At 38.0% G+C, this 22,016-nt stretch overlaps 1 protein-coding gene across 2 annotated transcripts in view; it reads right to left on the reverse strand.

The window, feature by feature from the left end:
• LOC121368237 (kelch-like protein 12) overlaps window positions 1-10,949 on the reverse strand; it is a 151,993-nt gene extending 141,044 nt beyond the window's left edge. The window contains exons 1-2 of one of the 2 annotated variants that reach the window (XM_041492877.1): window positions 10,847-10,913; window positions 4,175-4,336 (exon numbers count right to left, since the gene is read on the reverse strand). The gene's annotated coding sequence lies outside the window, so the exon portion shown is untranslated. Of the gene's footprint in view, window positions 1-4,174; window positions 4,337-10,846 lie in introns of both variants that reach the window. The other variant, XM_041492876.1, reaches the window with a different exon arrangement.
• Window positions 10,950-22,016: the final 11,067 nt, after the last annotated feature.

Consider the following 22,016-nt stretch of genomic DNA (forward strand, 5'->3'; position numbering starts at 1 on the left):
TGGCGAGCTAGTAAATTTCAGCTGGTTCTGGTTCGGTGGGCTAGTGAAATATTATCCATTTCGGTACCACTGTTTTGATCACGTGGTACCGCATAAGCTCTGACATTAGTAGTATTGAACAAGTAAATATTTGTTCATCTATTAAATAAGTGTAGACTAGTTTTGATGAATGGTATTTCATTATGGTAATTTCATAAGTTGTTGGTAGCTGTACAAACCACTGTAGGAAGGATTATGGAATTACACATGTAGTTTCATCAAATACCACTAGAACTTAGTAGAAGTGAAATGTCGAACAGTAAGCCGACAACAATCAACATTGTCAATATACAAGGTTTTTTGTATGTTATTCATTCGTAATACTAATACATGTCAGTATTTATTGAAATAATAAAATAAAATTTTAAAAAACCACCACCACCAAACTGTGACATTGAAATAAAGATGCCCTGTTGACCATCGATACCCAGTTAATCGATAACCAGCGTTTTCTGTAACTTTTTTTTGGATTTACAGATTCATTATAGTGGGTAAAAATAATTCTGAGTATATTCTATATTGTATTATGCCATAAAAAAAATTAAATATGTAAGTGGCTGGAATATTTATTTTTTAATTATGTTACTGGGAGCTGTGTATGTGTAATCAAGTCCTTTTTTCTTCTTCTTTTTTTCAGGTATAAAAATAGTTCTGAAATATTTCCATTTTATAAAATATTATATTGCTAATTATAATGTTTTACTTTTTATTGAAGGAGTGATTCACAGGTGTACTTGTAATGTGTAAGTAGATTTTAAAAAAAATAAAATAAAGGTATACACATTTCTGGGTGGGATTAAAAAAAAAAATGGTCGGGGAGGCAGTCAGTCCACAAGGTAGTTTTGTGATATAGATTCACAAGTTGGTGATATCCAACATATTTTATTTGAAAACATAAATGGCTCTACAAGCATTTATCATGTAAGTTTTAGTTGCTAATTTACCTGAATTTGTCTGAAAAGGGGAGTTGATTTATATAAGTATCATTGTAATCAGTGACAGCTAGGTGTCAATATTTTATCACAAATATATATGTACATGTATGTGTATTCAAATATTTCAATAATATTCAAATATAAAAGTCCTTGACCAACATCTTGAGTTTACACAGTACAGTAACTATGGTTACTAATACTATGTACACAATATAAAACTTTCACAGGCCTACTTATATCATAGCAAATTAACAAAACAAAATTTATTTATTTTTCTTCAGATATCCATGATCCTTGTTTATGAACAAAAGAGAAACGACAACTCTTGGATGAATTAAGGGCCTTTTAGGGTGAATTAAGGGATGCTAATGAGAACACTGGTATCAGATTCAGCGATTCTTTTCTACAGTATCTCATGTGTGTCTGCACAACAAGGATACCAGAAATGTTTTTCATTGACTTTCCAAACTATGTAACATTATTGGGGCTTGTTCAGTATTGTTCTTCTGCCTTGCCAACATCTTGAGTTCTGAATCCAGCTATCATGTGATGATGACATTCATAAAACGTTCTTACCAGGATCTCTATTTCCTAATAAATAAAGAATTTACAAAATCAATAAAATTATATCTAGAAACAATAGACAAGGCATATTTATTATTTTCATGTTTGGTCATAAAAACCAATGATCAAATTATATTTGCATTATGTTAATTTATGTCTTAAATTAAAACATAAAACATTCTAATGTTATTATTTACAGTAATTAGTTGTTTTAACTGGTTTTGCTAAGTTTTAATCAGGTTGAAAGTGATAGCCTTTGAACTCTTGTCAAAGGTAGCTGACACTGTTTGGGATTTGAAAGGAAGGAATCTTTTAGTTAAGGATGCACTCATTCATTTTAATTAACGGTATGGATATATGGTGTCAGACATGTTTAGGGATCACAAGGATAATATTAGGGAGGAAACCTGCTGCTGCCACGCAATGGGGGTTACTCTTTGCAATTAGCAGCAAAACTTCTTTTATATGCAGCAGCCCATAGACAGGATAATAAATAGCATAGCCTTTTTTTACACCAGTTGTGGAGCACCTGCAGGAACTAAAAATAGCCCTCAACTGCATATCAAGCTATGTCCTGCCCTGCATGGAATTAAGTGATTAAAATATTAAAGGTAGGGTCAACTCAAACAAGAGTCTTATGTGTTGGAAAGATGCATACCCGGACCACCAACACATACTGACACTTTAACAAATGAAAAATGCGTAATTTTAGAGTTAATAAAAAAACATGATTATTCCTGCTAACTGGGGGCAGCCATTTTGTTTCGTTTTTGTGACGACCGGTAGTATAGCTTGGCCGGGGCGAAGTGACGTCAACTCCGTCCATCTCCTCTTAAGCACAGTGTAAACAACCGCATTAATTTACGACAAGGCACTTCGCTTTCATTAACCTGATTTGTAAAACAACATAAATGACATGACAGTATAATAAACTATTTAAATAAATATATTTCAATTTGCATGAACAGAACGAATTGGAGTTATATTATTTTTATTTTTTTTTAAATCCAAAGAAAAAATGCATATTATTAGGTCTATTGGTAGGGTATGTTCGAGCAAAAACGACCACTCACGACGACCACTCACGATACCCAAGTGATACTTTTCTTTTCTTTGGTACGACGTAATTGGTCAGTTTTGTGATTTTAGATGGGAAAGTCTACTTAATCAAGGGTTTTACAGAATTACTTACGGTAATAAAGCAGGCGGCTGATAATGCCCATTGCAATTGGAGGGGTATCCGTGCGGTTACCACACAATACCCTGTGATCTTAATAAAAGAAGCACGTCTTTTTAGTATGTCTAGACACAGTGTCTGGGGACCGTCTAAATGTACAATCAGGAACCACAGGTAGGCTACAGGCCACAGAAAGAAAAGACCAATTAACCAAGAAAACACTCCGATTATTTCAGTACATGGATTAATTTATGTAAAACCATAATACAGTTATTTCAACACTTTGACAATGGTAGTTTATTTTGCATTGAAAAATAATATATAATTGTTGTTGGCTTACTGGGATGTCTATTATTACAGAACATTGTGATGCATTCGCAAAAATCAGGTACATGTGTATGTTTTGTTTCTTCAGTTCGAAGACTAATTCCTGACGTGACACGTTAGGTATTACGTAACCACCAGCTCGCCAGAGGGCGTATTCACTGGGATGGTACGAAATGGCTGCGCCCGTTATATATAATAGCCATCACATTTAACTGTTTTATTAATTAACTATACGATTATTCTTGTTGATATTAAGCAATAATGTGCATTATATATCGTTGAATATGCATACCAGGCCAAATGCCTTAATTGTCCTTTCCTTTAATGGTAAATTTTTTTGTTTTATTTTTTAAATAAAATAATAAAATATATATAAATTTACAAAAAAGGATACTAGAAAATCTCCTGAAGATGGAACCGCAAACTTGAGGGACCAAGTAAATTTAAGGTGTATCCGATTTAAAAGGCTAAGTTCAGACGGTTCTGTACTAATATTCATGGAATATCCGATATCAGCAACTTTAAGGAATAAAAAGTGACTTAATAAAATTAATAGTTTTAAAGTTTTGTAAAGTTTTCTAATAAGATACTTACTTCCTTAAACTTCATTGTTTTAGAAAAGCCTTACAAATGAACCAGTAGACAAGTCTGATATGTTATATATATAATATATATAGCACATCAGACTTGTCTAGTAGCTGTTCATTGGCAACAAATGTTCATATAGATATAAATATAGATGGGTCAAACAGGACTAACAATTGCTGCGCTTTGCGCAGTTGGTCATTACAACCTTTGGAATGAACTGTAGATGAATCAGGGAATCGCAACAATAGCCATGCAATCCTTTTGTTACCACACTTGTAATGTTGTTTGTTAAGCAGCTGTCGGTAATGATTTTTCAAGTACAGCTCATGTTACGGTAATTGCGAGATGAATCGTAATGCCAATCAAAGAATTAATGCACAAACGGGCCTCAGCAAAAAGCGTTACTTAGAAAACAACTACATTTCTGGAAAGTGGACAGTGCTGGGGTTTTCTGTTGTTTAAATATTCAAATTGTTTAGTAATAAATTCATGTAAACACAGATTACGAATTTGCCATTTATTTATTTTATTTCAGTGCACTTACATTTATTACATAATTGGTATCTAGTTCAACTTTCTAACTGATGTTACGGAAATATCTGATGTTGACCGAATGGTTCGGTCAAGCTATCCAATGGGTCGAACACTTCTCGAGCAGCGACACAGGGTTCGAGCCAATGGGATTCAACTGCAGAAAGCAAACAACCTGAGAGAAACAAACAGTTATTCAAGGCACTCAGTCACAGATTTAGTTGAAATATGGATTATAAATGACAATTACATTAATTTTGAATACCAGACCTCGCTATTGTATCACCCAAAACATTTTAATTGAACCACGATTGAGGGAATCCCATGACAACCTGTGAGCAGCTTCATTTTAAATTTAAACGTACGACAAAACCAAGTATTGATGAGGCTATATATATATATATATATATATACGACAGCTGTATAAAGTACCTTTGAATTTTATATACAGTGCGTGACCGCTGTATATATAAAGACTTTAAAATAATTTAAAATATGTTATTTCTTGACAAAAAAAATAAAATAATAATAATAATAAACAGCGAATACGCTGAAATAAAATCACAAATGGTCGGAACATAAACTCACGATTTTTGTTTATTATTACTATTATTTATTTTATTTATTTATTTTTCTGGTTTATTTTATTTTTTTTATTTTTTATTATTGTGTTTGTTGTTTAGTTTTTTTTTGTTTTACGGAGCTATCGTACACAGGACCACTGCAGGTGCATGTGCAGGAATTTTAGCAAGGGTGAGCAATGTTTACAGGGGGTGACACGCTCCCCCCGGACAATTATTGGGGGGGGGGGGGGAGACAGAAAGCAAAATTAGTTTTAGGGGGTGGGGAGGGGGGGAGCGAGGGTTACTTTGTTTAATTTGTTGTTGTTTTTTTGTTTGTTAGTTTTTGTTGGAGGTTTTTACGGAGCTCCGTACACAGTAGCACTGTGTGCAGGATTTTAGCATGGGGAGGGGGTCCTACACGGAGATGAGCGAAGTTTATGGTAAGAGGTCAGGACATGTTCCCCCAAAAATTTATCACAAAAAAAAAATTGCTTGTGTAAGAAGATGGGTATATGTGCCTGTACCGACAAAAAACATTCCTCCTGTTCCAAGTAGTTCGGTAATATGGATCAATCAAATACTTATTTACTGCCTATATACATTTTTGCTGTTTTTATAGGTAGCCCTCGTTAGAAGCTCCAGTTCTTATACACGGCCGTGGTATATATATGTAGCCACTTCGTCTAGTTCACAGTATTCTTTAAAAATTTAATAATTCCTATCCCAAGCCAGCAGTAATTACCCATGGGGTTATGGCATATTTTATATAATAATACATTTGACAAAGTGAAAAATGAATGCAGTGTTTAGATTTTTCCGCATACAACAAACGATAAATTTACCTGTACATGTAAAGGCCTAACTAGTCGGGAACATTGCAGTTTAAAATGCTTCTGTTGCTATAATTAAAATAAATTAATGTACCGGTATAAGCTTATTATCATTCAATACATGTTTATATGATTTTTAATAACTTATTTTTATTGTTTTTCTTTCGATTTACCCTACGTCGCAGAGGACGGTCAAGCATTCTCGTTACACAAGCTTGGCAAATCATTTTGACACTGCGGTTATTCAGGGGTTGCTCATCACGTGACTACAAAAATATATGTCACACCTCTTCGCTCCAAATAGCTGTTATTTTTCCTGAATTATGGACTGTCGACATAATTCAATTATTTTTTACAAAATATCAGTAATAAGGGGATTATGGTAGTTATACATGTAGATGGTTAAATAACGTCAAATCAAATGTATATATTTTCAGAAAATAGGTCATTAATTAGATCAAACATCCGTGATAGAGCGCCTTTATCAAAGGGTATATAGATCTTTTAAAATAATTTTAAATACATATATATATGTAGGCCTATGTTTTATTTTATAATTTGTATTTTTGTGTGTGCGTGTGCTCGTTTGTAACACTTTGCTTGAAATATGGACCATACACCTCACATGAAATAAAAATATTTATTCAGGTAAAAAAAAAAGAGGAAGTTTGTTAGCCTCAAACTCATCAAATCGTCTAATTGTATGGGTCAAAAGAGTACATGTATCTCCTCTACACAGGAGCTATGTAGAATAGCGTTCCAGTGCTACAAACGGTAATTTAAGCATGTTTAATTAGGCCATTGTTTGTTATTCACGTTAGGCTAGTTTGCTTCGTTACTACTGGCCATTATCTACTTCTGCCTACCAGATGTATGCGCATGCTGATGTGTGACATCATTTATCGTAACATGGATTCCCCTATAATAAAAACTTAGTTTAACAGATCATTTTGAAATATCCACAAATACCATGGAATGGCCCATGTATAACTTGTCTTTTCCTCATTTGTGCACTTTCTTAATTCAACAAAAGTATTTTGATGTCAGGGTTCAATCATCTGCAGATTCCTTAGGGTTAAAAACAAGTCAAACTCAACAATACGTACATTTGAATCTTTTTTACGAATTTGACTTTTGCATGGGGAAAGTAAACAAATGTTTGCCATATTCACAGAAATGTTCATAAAAATAAAGCTAAAACGAGCAAAGAAAGCAAGATTGAATTTTACCCACTCATAAACACAGAATATTTCTTAATACCTAGCTTTTTTCTATGATTTTCAAAGACTGTAATTTGAAAGAAAACCTAATTTTAAAAACTATTCCTGTGTGTTCTCAGCTGTACTGGTATCTGGTTATTGAAGTCACAAGATTGTCACGGGGTCTGCTGGTAAAACAATCTTTACAGATACTTGCAAAAAATATGGTCCGTATATATATTTTAACATAAATATATTTCTGCATATCTGTTTATACACATGTATATTTATTAAAACTTTCTAGTGATCACCTTTATCACATTGTACCCACTTGACACTCACAAGATTTACACATTCTAGTGTGCTGGTAGAGAAAACTGTTTACAAATTACACAGCATTTCGATTCTTCTAAATCAGACCCTTCACTTACCTTATGGGAAATTGAACTGCTTTCAATCGTTAAATTTATCGTTTGTTGTACGCAGAAAAATCTAAACACTACATTAATTTTTCACTTTGGCAAATTTATTATTATATAAAATATGCCATAACCCCATGGGTAATTACAGCTGGCTTGGGATAAGAATTACTACATTTTTTAAGAATACTGTGAACTAGACGGTGTTTATATAAGAAGTGGCTATATATACGACGGCCGTGTATATGGCCTCTGCTAACGAGAGCTGCCTATAAACACAGCAAAAATGTATATAGCCAGTAAATAAGTATTTGATTGATTCATATTACCAAACCACTTGGAACAGGAGGAATACAGGTATAATATCCGCCCGGTCCCCTCCATTATTATTTTTAGTTAGGGTTGAGGGTTAGGGTTAGGATTAGGGTTAGGGTTAGGGTTGGGGTTATGGCTGAGGTTAGGGCTAGGGTTGGGGTTAGGGTTGGAGTTAAGGTTAGGGTTAGGGTTAGGGTTAGGGGAAGGGGGGACCAGGCGGATATTTTTCCGGAATACATACTAAGTACAAATAGGGGAATGGGTGTTGAATATGAATCTAGCGGACCCTTTTGTGTATGTTTTCGATATACCGTATACGCAAATATGTTTGTGAATAAAATATACCGTGAAAATCGCGAACACATTGATAGCCCCGCGAATTTAATTATGCGCGAACTTATTTCTGATTTGGTATAATTTTCATTGATACATTAGACATTATTTACTGTATAATATATAGTCTTTTATCGCTACACGCCCAACTCATATCAGAATCAAGCAGAGGTCTACAAGGTCACGTGATTCTGTAAACCTGCCTGGTCACGTGGATTTGATCGAAGTGACACAGTTGCGCGTAAGTCTGTTGTTACATAACCTCCGTTTTGTTTGTTTTCTTTGAAACCTTGAATGGAAGTTTTGGGGTACCACCAATAATTAAAAGTTATTTCTTCTGATATTTATGTTTTTCAATTTTTTGTATCGCATGTGCGTGTTCCATCAATAATATGTCTTATCAGACATACATACAACATTGACGTCTCGCTGATAGCATGTGCGTGAAATCGTCATTGAAAAGAGTTTGGCAAATGAAATATGGGTAATTTTGATTTTATTATCAGGGGACACAGTCGCGAAAATGTAAAATAAAAGCCCGATCGCGAATTATTTTAGTCACGAAAATATTTGCATATACGGTATACCTAAACCCAGTGTTTCTGCCAGAAAGAATTTTTTTGGTATGGGGCTATGAAATTAAATATTTACAATGTGTAGAATTTGCTTAATGCAAAAACAGTTGATAGGGGGTATAGGGGGGCCTCCCCCAGAAATAAAATGGGTTAGGTGTAGGGTTATGAAAATCATAACTTTGTCAAAATGTTAACTTAAATTTTTTTAATCTGCAATAAAATTTGGGTATGGTGCCATACCCATTTTACCCTGTTACCATATATATGAATAGCGTAATATTGCCCCTGTAGTACTATAATAATAATAATAATAATAGTAATAATAACAGTAATAATATCAGTAATAATAATAATAATAATAATATATTAGTGTTTTCCCTAACTTGTTTTAGCATGGTGTAGCACCATGCCTCAATAGTCTAGCTATAGCATTAGCACCATCTTGCCTTAATCAACACCATGCTGCCCTTGAGATTAAACAAGCCTTTTTCAGTAATTAATTCTAAAATTGCCTTTATAAAACACTCAAAAAGGTATTATTAATTAATAAAATATGCCTTTTATATCTTTTGCCATTCATTTATTAAAGCAAATGCATAAATTACTTTAATGTTTAATAATAATAAAAACAACTTTATTTTAATTCATTTTTGTTTATTTTTAATGAAAAACAAGTGCCCTGAAAATGGTGAAAATGCCCCAAAAGTGTTTGGTCTACCATGCCTTGCCTAATTTCTAGGGAAACTATATAATAATAATAATAATAATAATAATAATAATAATAATAATAATAAATGAATGAATGAACAAATGAATGAATGAATACATATAAATAAATAAAATGATCAGCTACTGAGAGATTATCTGAAAAAGAAAATAAATACACACTAACTATGGACAGTACACAAACTAACAGCAGGGGCTTGTAACTGGAAGCAGTCGGAAGGAAACGTGTTATCTGTTTTCGAACCGTCAGTGTGCCATTATTGTTACAGATAAGCATAATTAATAACTATGCTTCAGTAACAGTTTTGCTAGTTTCGCAGATCGGTGCAGTTAGTAACTTAATTATGGCGGCATTCTCGGAAGTATTATTATTATTATTATTTGAAATTATATATTAGCCACGAACTGTATTACATATATAGTACCGGCCTCGGTGGTGTCATGGTTTGGCCATCGGTCTACAGCCTGGTAGGTACCAGGTATGCTACATTTTTGTGCCTCTATTGTAGTGAATAGTATTCATAATCCATTCATAACAGTTGTAAATAATTTTGAGTATATAAATTGTGTTAATTTAGAATCAATTCATTAAAAAAAAAATATTTTACAAACTATTCGCAGGTATAAACGTAATGCCTATCAGTATTGACATCAAGTGTGAGCAATGTGTGTTGATAAAATGCAGACTGGACCAGAACGCTTGATAAATTGAATGTTTTCTTTAAAAAAATTAATAAATTAAGTGTTCGGCAACTGTGCATAGTTAAGAAACATATATTTTTTCATGTAGTTGCCTTAAAAATGGAAAATGACGAACCGCACATGCGCAGTACGATACTTTTTGCAAATGCATGCGCCTGAACGCAGTTAGAAACGTTGCACCCTTTCCTGTTTAAAGGAGGGTGTTTCACTTTTATTTATTAGAATGGATTTGTTTTACGTCCACATTGTTGATTTTTTACGTTACTTGATTTCAATTTATTTTGTTTCACGTATTGTAGCAGAAAAATGTAGAATCATATTTCCGTAAATATCATATTTGTGTTTTTGTCGTTAGGTGAACGCAGTTTGGGACGTCGATGGTACAGGTTGGTAATTTTCTATTTTTCATAATTCTGGACAAAATATTAATTTTAAGTTTCAAAAGATGAAAGAAATAAAAAGTACCTTTTGTCAAATATATCATATCAAAAAATTACCGTTGGATATGTTTTATAATTTTTTTATTTACTGTGTACGAAGCCAAAACAAGGGTGCGAAAAGTGATTGTCGTGACCTTAGTAAACAAATAGACACTAAGACAAGGCTTCATTTTCTAGTAACGCAGGACATTATCAATGAATCTGATTATGTTCATAATGCTGTGTATTCAGCAAAAATGATTGTGCCACAATGTTTTTTGTCTGTGCAGGCACATACTCATCTCCTTGCACAAGCATTATTTATTTTTTTAAAAATGTTGTGATACATTTCTCGGGGAACATGTCTCGACGCCTGACCGTAAACTTCGCTCACCTCCGTGTACTGGGTAGACCCCCCCCCCCCCCCCACACACACACACACACACACACCCATGCTAAAATCCCTGCACACGCGTCTGCAATGATGGGGGGGGGGGGTGTTTGGAAAATAACAGTGATTTAACCTTTTTTAAGATGATTTGGCGAAATGTTTTGCTCATCCAAAGCTAGCCCTGCATAATAATATGTTGAATAATAAGATTACCAGTCGTGTTTAAACTTTTCTCTCCCATCTGCAGCTTCTGTCGAGCAGATTCTAGCAGCCAACAGCCAATTACGCTAGCAGACAATTATAGCAGACACGCATGGCGACGTTCTAAACACCGGACTCGTACGCCTTTCGATTGTTACCTGTATTTACCACACTTTTAAACACACTGTTATGCTAATTATCAGAGTATCTTTATATAAAAAAAAAGCAACAACACAAAAACAAAATAACGGAAAGTGTACCGCCCGTTCCCCCCATTAGTTATCGATCTAAAGAGGGATTTTTTGATGGGGTATATATATCCCTAACCCTAACCCTAACCCTAACCCTAACTAATATCATCATGCTACAAAACGACATAAAAAAAAGAGGAAACATTAATAAACTATTATAAATGATGGAGGGAACGGGTGGAGCTCTTGCCAAACACTTTAAAATCGTTTTGTACTACGGTAAGACGGGGGGGGGGGGGGGTGTCCAACTACTTTCGTAAAGACCACAACCCATCACACAGGGCCAGCAAATGGATGAAATTAATATGTATAAAAAAATAAATAAACGTATCTATCGGTCAATATAATAATAAGAATCAAGTAGCATTTTAAAAGTCTGTATGTTTTATACTAAGATGGTATCCCTACTACATATCCATGTAGCCACAACTCGTTAAACTCATTACAACGGCGAGCAGACATTCATTCATTAATTTCAACTTATTTTCGTGCTTATATCCAATTAAGGTCCAAGCACGCTGTCATGGGCACACACCTCAGCTATCTGGGCTGTCTGTCCAGGACAGTTCGTTAGTTGTTAGTTGGTTAGTGGTTAGTGAGAGAGAAGAGGGTGTAGTGACCTTACACCTACACGTTGAGCCCTTAAGAACTCGCTCTGGGTTGGAGCCGGTATACCGGGCTGCGAACCCTGTACCTACCAGCCTGTAGTCCGATGGCTTAACCACTACGCCACCGAGGCCGGCAGACACGTCATGTCATGTCATAGGGTTTAACGTGCACATTCAGAGCAAGCTGTTGTAGCGCACGCCTGTCGTGGGCGCAAGTGCTTGCGGAGCAAGCTCTTTCGTCCAAGACAGAAAGTTGGGGGGGGGGGGAGGAGGGACTCGTCCAAGACAGAAAGTTGGGGGGGGGGGGGGAGGAGGGACCGCCTGCACTAGCAGGTGCAAGGGAGCACCAGCAGTCCGACCGGTATCGGTAGCAGGCGGGGGTGGGTGTTGGTGCTATGGAATTTTGAATGGAGCAGTTAATATGCCAAAGAGAAAAGGTGCGCAGTTTTGATTTGAAGGAATTGTGGCGCGAATTTTTAATGGTCAGTCTAAACTGTAAAGAGTAGCAGAGCTAGTATAAGTTTTGACTTTAGTATATCGAGAGTAGCTCGTTAATTATACCTAGGTGTTGCTGTGGTGTCTCCCTAGGTTGCCCATCGGGGTTTGGGTAGGGTAGGCTGATATTCTTTTGTTCAGCCATTCCCTGGGTGCAGTGCAATTTTTGTACTCGGAGCTGATATTCTTGTTCAGCTCCTTATTCGAGTACGTGCTGGGCCATTAACTGGGTGCGGGTGCATTGTTATGATTAGGCAATGCACCCTGTGTACTGTTGCAGAGCATGTTCTTTTGTATGTATTCCCTATTATGGTGTTTAGGTTGTTCCTATTGTCCTAGCATCCTAATCGAGTGTAATGCAACCAACGTCTTTTCAGAGCCACCACTCCCCCCCCCCCCCCCCAGCCTTGGATTATAATGAAATACAAGGCCAGAGAGGGAGTTATTCTAGCTTATCTATCTAATTTGAAGGGGGTTGTCCCTTATAGTGTAGTATATTGGTTAAAAAAGCAGTGCTTTAACATATATACATAGTTCGTAAAAGAAATAAAGAGGGTTCCATTTATTGGCAAAGAAATATATAAGTGCATTATATACAGGTAAAGTCCGTGTCCGTGACGCACACTGTGGCTAACTGAAAATAGAAAACAGCAATATTATATTAAATTCTTATCTGGTTAAACCGTGTGGTCATTTTCTAAAGGTATTTTGGTTAGGGGGGATCCAAACTTAGCCAATGGGCTGTCGTTATTATGGTGTCCTAATTGGCGTCTTATCTGGTTTCTGATTGGTTATTAGTTTGCTCCAATTAACGGCTCTGCTGTGAATCACAGTTGGGTATAAAGATAGCTATGTTCGCATAACTCATTAATGAATTAATCCATTCGATTCTTGCATTCCGATTTAAACAAAGATGAAGCAGGACGTGTGCGCCTGCTCTCTCGAGCTACCCCCCCCCCCACCTGGGGGGACTCATTGTTTCGTACGGAGCGCTTTTGGAGTACCGCGTCACGTACACCGGGCCACGGGCAACCGTGACCTTGGTGTACGGTGAACCAGCGAGGAAGCCATCTAGGAGGAGGAGGAGGAGAAAGACGGACGCGCCAGGGGCGGACCGGGGGAGGTCAAAACCGGTAGCTCAACTACCGGCGGCGACTTCTTCCGCTGTACGCCCCAAGCCCCAGTCTACACCAGCGAGACCAACTGACACAGCCCTGCTGTATCCAGCTGTTGACTTGCCAGTGGCGAAGCCGGAAGCGGACCTCAACAGGGCCCTGGGGGAATCGCCCCCCACATCTCCGAAGCCTTCAGCCTCCGGGTTACCAGCGATGCCACGCCCACCCAGGAAAAGTGGCGCTGCAGAAATCCAGGCCCGTCTTGTGGCCGTTGGGAAACGGAAGGCGGTTGTGTCCCCAGGCGACCAACCAGACAAGCCAAGTCCGCCGACACAACCGACTACACCGACTCTACCGCCGCCGATAGAGGATCCGACCATCGGCCAGCCTTGGACACTACAATCTGGCAAGCTACCATCGCGCTACGCAAGGCTGGTCAAGACTAACATCGGGGATGTCCGTCGGCTCTTATGTGAACCGGGTCCGGAGACCTTCGAACCTCTGCCGCGGACGGAAGGAGAGTACTCGGTGAGGAAGATTATTATGAAAGATGGGAGAGGGATCTGCCTTACTGTCCGCCGGAAGGGACTTTTCCACCAAGGGATGCTTCTCGACGAAATGGACAACCCGACCATCCACCGCGTCATCAAGACCGTTGCCGGGGAGGACTACCGTCCACTCGTCGGGAGCATCGCCCAGTCCACATTCCGGCAAGCCCTCCACCATCTGGATTCGACCCTCTTCATCAGCTCTCCTTGACGACATCCCCTCTACCAACTTCCTTTACCTCCGTGAGTAACCTCTTTTTTTGGGCTAGTTAGACTTTAAACATTTTGGAAGCAGTTCAAAAGTCTTATGTTTATTTTTTTTATAAGTAGTCTAACGCATTTTACTTTGGCGCCCGTTCAATTGCTCAAAATCACCTTAAAACTTTTCGGCCGAGCAGTCTTACCTATTTTGGGTTTAAAACTTAGAGTCCGGACATGTCTAGGTATGCAGTTAATCTTCATAGACTTAGGTAAAAAACAGGCTTCACCGAGGAATCGAAATTCAGCCAATCAGAGCACGGCTCCCACTCGGTGTACTTCAAGCTTTATGAAGTGTCTGCTATTTGGTCCGCGCTGGCGTCGACCGTACTAAATGGCTTTTTTCCAAATTCTGCCCACTTCAAACTTACCCCCCCCCCCCCCCCCCCTCCTGCTCCGGAGTTAGTCACTGGCGATGTCAGAGGCTAAATCCGTGGTGGGCGTGCCTGAACCATGATGGATAGGGGCACGTAAAATTAGTTCCCATCCCAATGAATTAATCTATCGATCCGGTTCACTTCTAACACACACTGTGTATTCTTTCTTCTGTCTTAATTGCCGACTGCCGCTCACGAGTGTTCCCGAGGTGCCATTCGGTGATATCCGGAGAGCCGGGTCTTGCCGTGGGTAGCCTTGGGACATTATCCTGTGCGGCACCCTCTATTACTTTCTCCATCTTAACTGTATGGAAACTTTCTCCCCATTTTTCTTCTTTTTCTGCTGGCCTCTGCTAGTACGTCTACCTTTTACTGTTATCTTTACTTGAATGACTATCTATTGGGTGCTGGGGCGATTGGCTCTGTGGGTCCGGGTTCTGACCAATTAGAACCCGGTCCCGTAATAAATGTCTTCTATTTGGTCCGCGCCTTTAGCCGGCCAAGAAAATTATAATCTGAACCTAGTGTGAGAGTGGTTGCGTGAATGTTTTGTTTTTTTTCGCCGTGACTTGGCGGCGCATACACCTGGCAGTGTCTGTGCCGCCCTTCACAGGCGGAATATATGGCTGGGTGTGAATCTGTTTTAGTTTTTAATTATTTATGGTATAGTGATTATATTTTTAATTAATTGTTATAATAAATTTAGTTATTAGTTGTTAAAATCCTCCCTCTTAGCATTTTAAATTAGTATTATTTTAATTTACATGTACTCGTTCTTTTTAAAAATCAAACAGGTTTTAAACGGTATTAATTTGATCGGTCAATATTGTATATATACAAACAAAAAAACCTGACCGGTACTCGGTGCCACCCACTTAACGAATAAGTGGTTTCTTGGGTGACACCGAGGATTATATAGCAATGACATCTGTCATCCGTTTAGGTGGCGCACCCCTTTGGGTGTAGAGCTCACGAATGCTTGAGGAGAACGGCGAGGGCACCTCACTCCAAGAACTGGATCAATCCACCTGCTAACCAATATCAACAACGACATCATATGCGTTTCACCACTACACCAGACGGCGGCTCGCGTTTTTTTTTTTCATATATCATCATATTCACACCATTCATTTCATCTAATTACGGCCCACCCGTGTTGTATGGATAACCTGGGGGGATGGGGGGGGCGCCGTGGTAGGGTGCTTATTTGGGTGCGATAGGGCGTTGGCGGTTTGGACCGGTAGGGATGCCTGTTAGGAGGCCTCCCCCCCCCCCGGAACGCCCCCCCCCCCCCATGGAAATCCGGACTGACCGGATTGGGCCCCCCGCCTGTTGGAGCGCCGGATTGTTCGGTGGCGCTGGGTTCCCCCCTTTGCGAATCCTTTAACCTCCAGGGCTAAATATAATTTAAAAAAAAAAAAAAAAATATATATATATATATATATATATATATATATATATATATATATATATATATATATATATATATATATATATATAAATATTATTATTAAATAAATAATTATAGTATATATTACTTTCGAACTGCCCGATTGAAAATTTATTTATAATTTTGCACCTACTAATTACACTATAAAATAATAGAATGTTATAGGTTTATTTTTAATTATGGTGCTATTATATTAACATAATAAATAATATACGTAATGATAGACCCCAAATTATTTTAGTTTTTTGATCCCGTTTTTAAGTGGTCCTACCACACTATTAAAAATTGCCACCTGCATTTTTCTCACACACTCCCCCCCCCCCCCCCCCCCCCGCCCCGGAGTCGGTCACTGGCGAAGTCAGAGGCTGAATCCGGGGTGGGCGTGCCTGAACCCTAGTGGATAGGGGCACGTAAAATGAGTTGCCAGTCCAGTCCAATGAATTAATCACCCCCTCCCGCCCCGGAGTCGGTCACTGGCGAAGTCGGAGGCTGAATCCGGGGCGGGCGTGCCTGAACCCTTGTGGATAGGGGCACGTTAATAGAGTTTCCCAGTTCCCAATGAATTAATACCGGCCTCGATGGCGTAGTGGTTAAGCCATCGGACTACAGGCTGGTAGGTACAGGTTCGCAGCCCAGTACCGGCTCCAACCCAGAGCGAGTTCTTAAGGGCTCAATGGGTAGGTGTAAGGCCACTACACCCTCTGCTCTCTCACTAACTACTAACCAACTAACAATTAACCTACTGTCCTGGACAGACAGCCCAGATAGCTGAGGTGTGTGCCCAGGACAGCGTGCTTGAATCTTAATTGGATATAAGCACGAAAATAAGTTGAAATGAAATGAAATGAATTAATCATGGTTCGAGTTGCTATTTTTGGCAGTAGTTATGTAAGGAGATTGGAGCAACAAACCGGTGGCGATTTGAAAGTAGATGCGGAATGCCGTTTTTATGGACGGGGTGGTATGCGGTCAGACCGCATACCAGAGGATTTGCTAACAGAGGCCCTTGGCTATAAGCCGGATTTAGTGATAATCCATTTGGGAGGCAACGACTTGACACCTGAAACCGACCCGAAGAGCGTGGTGCTACAGCTGCTATCATTGAGAGAGCGGTTTCTAGCAAATGTGGCAGGCCGGGTATGCTTCCTGGAGCTATGTAAGCGGGGCGTATTCAAGAAGTCCCCTCACATGACTATGGCGCATTTTAACACTATACGGAATGCGGTGAATCGCCGGCTGCGGAAATTAGTCAAGCGAGACGTAGTGCCCCTCTTGATGCACTATCCTGATGATTACCTGCCGGATGGGGTTAATTTTGGACCTCGTGGAATGCGGAAGTACTTCTTCCGCATTCGCAACACTATTAGGCGACAATAGTGTTGTATATAAACCGGCCCTTTTAAGGGCCACCAATTCACCTGAAAGTGAATACCAATTGCAATTTGTTATTTTAACTCCAATCTTTCTCTTTACTCTCCCTTTAATTAGCTTTCTATTTCTACCTAGTCTATGATGGTAATCACGGCTCGGGTCTAACATTCACAAGATACATATATTCATACAAAAATCAATGTTAGTTTTTAGGATATTCGCTACCGACCCATCTTCGGCCACTTTCATTAGAGTGCATCGGGTCCGAGTTCAATAGTGGTTGCAGCTCTTATGAAGGGGCTTACAAGTGGGTGGTTTTGAGTAATCCCTATAAATAATTTATTAGCACTATAGTGGGTCTTATCTTTACCTGTTCACCTTTGGCCCCTAGGTTGGAAAGCATCGAGTAGAGTTCGAAATGGTTGCAGTTCCTTCTTAGGGGCGTACTAGTGAAAGGTTATGAGTGCCTGTTGCACTAAATGAGCACTACTTAGGTTTAGAAATCTCTACCTACCCACCTTTGACCGTAAGTTAGAAAGCATCGAGTTGAGTTCGAATTGGTCGCAGTTCTTTCTTAGCGGCGTACAAGTGGGTGGTTTTGAAAATATTAATAGCACTGTTAGGTATTATAGTTTTGGTTTAGTAGCTTGAACATATTGGTAGACTGCCTTAAAGGCTTTATGTTTATGTAATTTATCTGGGTTGAGTATCATGTTAGGCGTAATTGTTATATTTTGGTTGGCTTCGATTATTGAGTCTAACATTATTTTCCTTTGATTGGTGTGCAGTGTGCAATCCAGGAGATAATGTTTCATATCTTCCCGGGAACCGCATACACAATCAGGATTTCTATTTTTAGAGAAAGAGCAGCTATTAAGTTGAATTGATCTGCCTAGTCGGATTTGAGTAATTATTTTAGGCCTGATGGAATTAACTACTGGTTTTATATTGTAGTTCCAAACGGATTTGGTTTGGTCCCAGCCTGACTGCCAAAGATTAATGTAATGTTTCCTTGCTTTTGACATAAGTTCTGAAATTCCTAGTGGTATATGCTTGATATCAGTTCTGAATGAAAGTGCTGTTTTGGCTCCGTAGTCTGCTACTTCATTGCCGATGATACCTACATGGGCTGGGACCCATTCTAGTGTTACTTCTAAGTGTAATTGGTTAGTTATTTTAAGTTTATCATAGATTGCTGCCAGGATGTCTGGTCTAGTAGATTTATTATTTTGTAGAGATTGAATTGAGCTGAGACTGTCTGAGGAGATAACACTTTTAGAGTATTTTTTAAATATAATCCAGTTGATGGCTTCATAAATGGCTGTCAGTTCTGCTGTGTATACTGATAGGTTATCTGACAGCCGGGAATATCTGACAATTTTAGCGGTTTTAGATACTTTTTCTTCTGCTACAGTGAAGCCAACCCTACCATTATCTGGGGGGTTTTAACCCTCCGTATAGATATGGACATGCTCCGGAAAATTTTCATTAGCTGCGGCTTCGAATAAGATTTTTCTTAAAGGTGGGAACGGCGTGGCATCGGTTGCCTTTTTAATTAAATATGGTGTATGGCAGTCTATAGGTTGGTTAATGTGGTACATTGCCAACAGTGTATTATCTATGCCAGTTTCTATTTCTATTTTATTGGCCGTAGTGGCGAATGAATCATTTAAATTTTTATTGCCTTTGCTTATCATTCCTGGTTTAGTTGTTACTGGGGTAAGTTCTTGAACTGGGTGATCTAATATAAGTGAGTGGATTTTAAGATGATATTTAAAATGTTGTAATTTCCTTCTGTATTCCAGCGGCATGATGTTAAATTCGACTTCTAGACTCTGGCCGCTGGTATTGGAAGGGACTTTAGCTATTATTCTTAACGCTTTATTTTGAATGATATCTAATTTTTGAAGTAACTTTGGTGAGGCACAACTGTATGCCTGAGCTCCGTAGTCTATCCTTGACAGTATGCATGCTTTATAGACCATGAGCATTGCTTCAGTTTGTGCCCCCCCAGCTAGTACCTGAGATGGCTCTTAGAAGATTAAGAGTATTTTTTGAGCTATTGATTATTCCATTGATATGTTCTTTAAACGTGAGTTTGGAGTCAAAGGTGACTCCTAGAAATTTAAATACTTTAACTCTCGGAATTACTTTATTATTTGAGGTTAATTTATAGTTTTCTAGTTGGGTGGTAACTTTATTGAAAAGCATACAGACTGTTTTAGTTTCTGATAGTTTAATACCCCAGTCCAAGGCCCATTTATTTATTTTGTCCATCTCTTGCTGCATTTGGTTAAACAGTGCCGGGATTGACCTGCCTGTGCGCCAGATGGCGCAGTCATCAACAAAGAGAGCCATGTTAAGTGGTTTAAGTGATTTAGTTTTACTTTTGGCATTAAGTGCGTTGGTTATATCATTTATAAAAATATTAAATAAGGTTGGTGAGATGACCGAACCTTGCGGGATACCATTGAAGATTTCAGTTTTATCAGAGAAGTGGCCATTTACCCGGACTGAAATAGATCTATTGTGGATTAAACATGTTTCCTTTTATACCTTTGGTTTCTAGTTTTTTGAGTAGGCCTTCCCGCCATACCATATCGAATGCTTTTTCTATATCTATAAATATTGCTAGTACTTTATCTGATTTGCGGAAGGCATTATTAATACTATTTTGTAATCTTACTATCTGATCTATTGTAGAGTGTTGGGATCTGAATCCACTCTGCACATTAGTGATAAGTTTATTTTCTAACAGATAATTATTGAGTCTTTTATTAATTATTGTTTCTAAGGTTTTACACATGTGTGATGTTAGTGTTATCGGTCGATAACTCCCCGGGAGAGAGTGATCTTTACCCGCTTTAGGGAGGCTAAAGCACTCTGCATGTTTCCATGCAGTGGGCATTTGACCCTCCCTCCAGATTCTGTTAAAGAGCGATAACACCACCCGTAGGGCAACATCAGGCATGTGCTTGAGTAGAGTATAGCTAATTTGGTCCGGCCTTGTGGCGGTACTTTTTTTGGCTTTAAGGGCTGTTTTTAGTTCGCTAAGCATTAAAGGTTTGTTAAATTCTAGGTTGTCATTAGTATCATGATTAGTTGTCGGCGTATTATTTGTTGGTAAGGTACTAGTTTTTGTCAGTTTATCTAGAAATTGTTTAGTGAAATTTTTATTGCTGCTATTTATACCGAAAGTTTTACTAAGAAGATTGGCCTTTTGTTTATTAGTGGTAGCATTTTAATTTTTTTGAAGGACTGTGGTGGTCCCGGCAGACACAGGGTGAAGCTTCTAATATAGGAGAAGCCACGGTGACGTCACATGTTTTGATCACGTGGTACCGCGTGAGCGCTGGTAGACAAGAAACCAGTTGACAATACTGGCATTAGTAGTAATGAACAATCGAATGTTTCTTCGTCAATTAAATCAGTGTAGACTAGTTTTGATGAATGGTATTTTGTCATGGTAATGTCATACGTTGTTGTTAGATGCACAAATCACTCAATCTAATTAAAATTAGCTCCACTATTGCATGTGGATCTAACACCAGTCAGTTGGAGTTCATGTCCACCAATCAAAACCTTACTTGCAGAATCCTGCCAGTGATTTAAAAATAATTTGAAAACATTCCGAATTATCCTGAGGGTATACGACATGTTTCGTGTGAATTACGAATGCCTTAAAACATGTTTTATTTTATAAAATAAATAATTTGTAATGTAAAACTGAAGACTGATTTGTTTTGTTTTTTTTGTTTTGTTATAAATAAATAAATAATTTTTAATGTAAAATTGAAGACTGATAACCCACCCCGTACGTATTGGTATGGTTCGCTGTACTGCGGCCACTAAAATAGACTCGCCCGATATTTTTAGAATTTGTATGCTCCCAAATAACGTTATAAAAGGCGAAGTGTGATTGGTCAATATTTAAATTATTATTTACAGACGAAATGTTACCTGGACATTGGGGACTACGCAGTGTTGTTAGTTTTAAATCACTGGCAGGATTCTGCAAGTAAGGTTTTGATTGGTGGACATGAGCTCCAACTGGCTGGTGTTAGATCCACATGCAATAGTGGAGCTAATTTTAATTATATTGACAAGTCACTGTAGTAAGGATTATGAAATTAGTTTCATCAAATACAGTGGAAGCGAAACGTTGAACAGTTAAAGCTGACAACAATCAACTTTTCCCATCCCACAACGGAGATCGTCATTTTATACAAGGTTTGTTGTATGTTATTCATTCGTAATACTAATAAACGTCAGTATTTATTGAAATGAAAAATTGAAAAGATAATATATATAAAAAAAAAAAAAAAAAAAAAAAAACCCACCAAACTGTGACATGGAAACAAAGATACCCTGTGAACAGTAGGCCTACCCAGTCAATCGACAAACAACGTTTTATGTAACTTTTTGTTTGTATTGACAGATCCATTATAGTGGGTAAAACAAAAATCTTAATATATTTTATATTGTATTATGCCATAAAATATGTAGGTTGCTGGAGTATTTATATTTTTAATTAAATAACAGGGAGCTCTCTCTCTCGCTCTCCGTGTGTGTGTGTGTGTGTGTGTGTGTGTGTGTGTGTGTGTGTGTGCAATCAAACATATATATATATATTGTTTCATATGAAAATGGTTCTGAAATATTTCCATTTGTTAATTATATTATATGTTAATTATAATGTTTTACTTTTT

Source organism: Gigantopelta aegis, chromosome 3 (assembly GCF_016097555.1).
Source record: "Gigantopelta aegis isolate Gae_Host chromosome 3, Gae_host_genome, whole genome shotgun sequence".
Taxonomy (NCBI): Eukaryota; Metazoa; Mollusca; class Gastropoda; order Neomphalida; family Peltospiridae; genus Gigantopelta; species Gigantopelta aegis.